Below are 6000 nucleotides of genomic sequence, written 5' to 3'. Positions count from 1 at the left end.
CCTTGGCTTGCTGTAAATTACGCGTCGATGGCACTCTCGGCTAAAAAGGAGAATGAGAGAGGAGAAAGAGAGTAAAGTGGACGAAACGAGAAGTGGCGAGGACGCGGGATCCGAGATGCATACCGCAGTGCCGTATAAACAACCGACATTTTTCCAGAAAAATTAACAATTTGTTAACTTTTCATTCTCAGCCAGGTGGGAGGTTTCGACAATTATGTATAATTTTACTCTTGGAGGAATAGTTTAACAATCGAATAGTGGAAGAAACGATTATATCGATCGCGTTGGACGCAGAAAATACACGAGCAGTGGGAAAATTTGAGACTCGCTCGAAGCTTAAATATGGAGGGCAGGAATGTTGTTGATCCCGAGGAGATAAGTTGCATTTTAGAGTATATCAGGAGCGGAGGAAGAAGTTTGAGGGGAAGAGGCGGTACATGATCGGGGCAACAAGGATCCGAGGACCGATCCTGCGGAGGAGCAGGATGGTACGAAGGGTGGATCAACCGGTCCTTGGTCCGAGACTGGCTTGGCTTATCCAGTCAACGAACTCGACCGTCGACGAGTCTACGGCGTGACACTGACCCCTCCAGGGTAAACGGCCCAAGCCTGCCGCAAGCTATATCAATGTAAACGCTACTTTTTATGCATCGGCATTTCCAAAATTCTTCCAAACTCTCCATCCGGAACCGTGACAATCTATGTAGATACAAACAACTATCTCTCTTTTTAACATATCTTTTCGAAACGAAACAAAATGTTGGTTCTGGAAGAGGAGGGATTTCGAGCGAGAGAGAATCCGTTGAGAAATGCCACAGGTTCGGAGAATAAAATAATTTGCGGTGGATCGCGGGGGCGGTACATCGTGGATAGATCGACCATCGATCATACCGCTGGCTGGACAATTACGCGGGCCTCATTAGCATCCCGGAATAGACGGGATGGCTGGTGTAGGTAGGTAGGACCACGCGACGCGGTGACCGATCGTTGTCTACCCAGACCCGAGGACGCCGTTGGCGGTTGGCTCGGTCCACCCGGCACCCGACACCCCAGTCTCTCTCGTCACTGCTCCCGCAAACTTTCTCAACGCAAACAGCCAGACTTGAGACGCGTCCATTAATTTCCCACCTCCCCTCGAATGCTCTAAACTCTCTCTCTCTCTCTCTCTCTCAAAACCAACAATTCGATTCTCCAAATTCGTTTTGATGGATCGACTCGATAACAACGGTGACTCTTGTGTTTACCCCCATTAAACTTATCAAGATCCTTGGTGATCTTGGAAAAATCCTTCAGAAATGAATCAATATAGGTTAATTTTGCATGGATCGAGGAAAATTCTTCGCTTCGCTAGTCTGTTTCCTTCATTGAAATTGTGAGAAAAACGTTAATAACACATTTTTTACACGAATCGTGATCTTGTCGAAATTGGAAGTTTTGCTGGCTCTTTGATCGAATGTTATGTTAAGAGATCAATGGAAGAGTCTCCAGAAGAATTAGCCAGGCGAGTTCGATGGAGGAGTCCAAGTGGAATAGAATGATTCTCTTCTCGGCTACGGGGATATAATTATAACCTTTCCACCTAGACTCTCCCTCTCCCTCTCTCCGGCCTCTTTCTTTCTCATCGCTGCTCCAAGATCTAACTTTACACTCCTCCGCAGCCAAAATAGGCGTCTCTAAAATAGGCTAAACTAACCCAAAGCAATCTCGCTGCAATTCCACTATATACGAGGGCGCCACCTTCGTTCCAGCCTACCGCGCGCCCGCGCAGATCATGCTTTGACATTTTTCGGTCAAATCGGCTCGTCCCATCCCATCCCATCAAGCGTTAACGCGTTTAACGTCAAATTCCTCTCCAATCCTTCATAAGAAAAAAGTACCGCATTGTATTTCTTTATGTGCACAAATGAAATAATCGAACCGAATTTCTCGAGACGAGAAAAAAACAATTTGCATCAGCAATTGCGCCAATACTCGAGGGTCGCCAGACCTTTTCTTACTCTTACAAATTACTAAAAAAGTAGGTTGAGTCTCTGACGGCCTTGTTATCTCCACCGACTGTCCAATGGTCTAACGTCTGCCAAAAAACAATAGTAGCGTCTAATATGCATAAACCGAGCAAATAGCAACCGAGGAGCTCGTATCGATTAAAAATTGAGATTATTCGTTATCCGTGAAGGATTCTTATAGCGACCAAGGTTTTTTTCGTGTCGAAGATCACCTTATCCTATATACGCATATTTTATGAGTGACGTATGTATGACGTATATTTATGGTCTCGTAGCAAAGTGCGAGTCAATATGGACCTTCGACCCGGCTCGGCCGGCTCTAGATGAACTTAGCCTCGACTCAACTTGCGCAATGCACGCTTTTCTTTTCGGCCCAAACCATTTTTACCTCGTCGAGTCTGTCGAATCTTCATCCACTCGCTCATAATTAATGGCGCGCGCGCAATATTATTAGAGTATAATTATAATAATCGCAATTACCGCCGCTATTATTGTTCCTATTGACGTTGATGGATCTTATCGAGTCTGGCCAATTGATAATTTCCATGCTGGACGTCGCACACGTAGGAATATTTGCAGGGTTCGGAGCGAGGTGTGTGTGTGTGTGTGTGTGTGCGTGAGCTGGCTGCCACGAATGTCGGGGCCAGGGAGCCACCGTGCACCGACGCACCGTGCGCCCTATGTATTCATATATATATATATATATATATATATAGTCAGTGAGCAGCGGTGAGTACTGAGGCTGCGCTACGAGATCGTACGGATATCGTGTCTCGGTCTTTATCCAATCGGTTCAATCGACCTCAGGCCGTAATTTAATGCAAGGTGCGATTGCGATCCACCGATCTCCAAAAAAGAACTCCTCCCTTCATCCCCCCTCTCCCTATCAACCTTCATTCATTCTTGCCGAATAAAATCCAAGCTGATCAGTGAAAATACGGTGCACGCTCCAACACTAATATCTTTTATCGCTTCTCTCTCTCTCTCTCTCGTTACGAATATTATCCCACGATAATTTATCGCTATTTTCACGCTGCAGCGCCCCGCATTCGCGGACAATCGGAGGGCTAGAAACGGTGCTGCCATTAATCTTCGCTCTCCCAAGCGAAATCACTGAAAGATTTTTCTTTCTTCTTTTTCACAAAATTATGGCCAAAAGGACTATACGTTGCCTCTTACTTTCGGTTCTATGGTATACATATATAGCATATAGTGACCATCGCATTAGTTTTTGGTATCAGAGCCTCCTAACTCTTAGTTTAAAAATTTAACCAATCGAGCTATATATTATAAGTTACAATTTCACACAAATGTTAATTATTAATTTTTCCTAGATTTTTGGACAAAGATTAACAAAGTTTGTTCGTTATCCCTCATTACAAAATAAATATGTATAGTTACAGTACATTATATATGATATATCTAAACGATATACTGCTCGGAGCTTTAATCGTGTTTCTCGTAAGGATGGATGTTATTAAAATGATCCAGGCACACTCTTACATTCACGAGGATAATCCTGGATTAACACGAATTTCCATGAGAAGAGAAGAGAGGCTAATGGACCAAAAATTCGCACCCTCGCTCGGCCCGTAACTTGTCAACGTTTATTTCTGTTTTCTTGGTGCTATATGTGTTCACCTATGTATCTATATAACTACACGCATAGGTAGGTTTTACAGCGGAGAATATAGGAATAAATTAAGCTCGTGTATGTTTTATTCAGAGGAGAAACTCGAGCTTAAATATGCGCTCCTTTCAGTGGAGATCCTCGAGTTCCGACTCTTTTATTGCACCATCCATAATTCGTCGCGGGCACCGGATGACCCATGTGGAACCATGCTAATTCCTCTTGCAGCGAGAACAATAAATATTCCTCAGAAAATATCCATTCTTTCTCGAATCGGACACTCTAGGATCTCGAGTGTCCCATCCCCGATGCAGTTGAGGAACGCCAGAATTCTTCCACCGAAGACCGCAGCGCAGGATCGGAAGAGACAGCGAGGGAAATATTGAAATCGGGGAAGGAGAGAAAATTTCTCCTTCTCCAACTAAACACAAGTTATTATTGCAGTGTCACGAGGTAGAATGGTGAAACTCGCAACGCTTCTTGTTAATCTTAATCGAGCGATATAATTTTAATTGACAAACCAGGGTGGCTTGTGTTATTTATACGGATAAGCATGCACGGAAGTGGCCGAATTGCCATCATCCTTGCAAGTCAGTGTTTGTGGCTGGGCACACGCGTGAATATGTATATATGCAGGCGGCAGGTCAGGGGTCAGCTTACATATTCATTGACAGTGTGCCACTTGCTTCCGCCCCGGTCAAGCTTGCTATATACGCTCGTTACTTTCAAATCGTTGTTATAATGCCCTAGCTTCCTATCCGAGTCTAAATACTCGCTTGAATTTTTAATTTTGCCCATTGTCCGCTTTTCCAGCTTGTTATTTCATTCCCATCGGCTTATTCGATCAATCAATATATTGCTCCTTTCATTAAACCCAATTCATTTCAGTCTTCCTTTATACGTCTCTCTATATATCTTCTATATATATATATATATATATATATATATATATATATATATATATATAATAATTCTATCTCTATTTCTAATTTGTTAATTTTCTTTAAAAATAATATAGCAATAAAAAGGTATAGAGAGTTTATCCTTTCACTCGATCTTTCTACATGTGTTTTATCTCTCTATTACTCTTCGGCTCTGTCCCCCTTTGCTTCTCCAATCTACTCAAACGATAAACTATTATTATACAATATTCCTATACGCAGTTTCGAGAAAAAATTATAAAAAGTATGGCGGTATATACGTAAACGTATATTTTTGCTGGGCGTATAGACTTGCGTAAAGTTTTTTACGCGTTATCTGACTCGTTAATGTCAGCGAGTCGGGAGATAGGGTGTTTACGTGGTGTTTCGCCGCGAACCATGACATCTTCACCCCCTCCGATCCCACGGGACTCGGCGTCGATAACCTTCGAGGCCGACCCAGAGTTCTTCATTGCGAGTATTTTTACGCCAGTAGCATTTTATCGTCTACACCAAGCTCTCTGCACCACACACAACTCGGACATTATCAAAACTTTTCCACTTTCCAAGCAAGCCCACATGGCCAATATTTTTCCTGCAGCTAGAATTCACCCCTATTTTACAAAAAAGTTTCCAGCAAATTAACCTTTCTAGCTTCGCTCGCCTTATATTCCAAGCGTATCCTTTCGACCTAAATCAGTATATACATATAGACACAATAATCTCTGTCTATCATCTGACGGTGGGATTTTTACAATTCGACGTCGAAGCTGCATCGGTCGCTCGATCTGCATGGCCGACGATAATCTATTCATCAATATTTAAGCGACGCCTCTGTTTCTCCTGCGCCGCGAGTAAATTCATCATAATTCATGGTGGATTCGAAACCTGTTGGTCCATTGCTTCCGTTGCATCGATTAGCATAATTCCCTGTCGATTTATCATTGCGCAGGAACTCGCGTACCGAGCCTCGGTCGTTCATCGCGAGCCTCCTCTTTCTCCTCGCATATATATATATATATATATATATATATATATACATGCAATCTTCCCTCTCCTTCCATCAACTTTCAATTACCGCATTAATTCTTATTTCAGGGGGGTGCTCTCTCGTCCCTGGCGTAAATCCATCGGAGGAGAGGGACGAGCGAGCGACGGATTGAACGATCCAAGGTGGTTTTTTGGAAGTTTTCTGCTTGACGGCTGAAGGAGTTGTAGGTCTCGAGACAGCCTACACGAGGTGGCCCCGAGGGACCGAGCAGTCGGCCCATATTAGTCCACGAAGAGACCCGAAGCGAGCTGACGTCAGAGCAAGGGACTCGGACGAAACACACTCTGTCAGGATACTCCGGACGGTCAGGACTTTACAGGCTCTATACCCGCCTTCGGCCACTAACAAATACCTACGCTCGTCCATCTCGATAATTTTCACCGAGCAGTCGTC

The sequence above is a fragment of the Prorops nasuta genome, unplaced genomic scaffold (genome assembly GCF_024137725.1).
Source record: "Prorops nasuta isolate Cenicafe-Biocafe unplaced genomic scaffold, Cenicafe_Pnas_1.2 PNAS00006, whole genome shotgun sequence".
NCBI classification, from domain to species: Eukaryota; Metazoa; Arthropoda; class Insecta; order Hymenoptera; family Bethylidae; genus Prorops; species Prorops nasuta.
The sequence above is the reverse complement of the archived record's forward strand: the minus strand, read 5'-3'. Positions refer to the sequence as shown.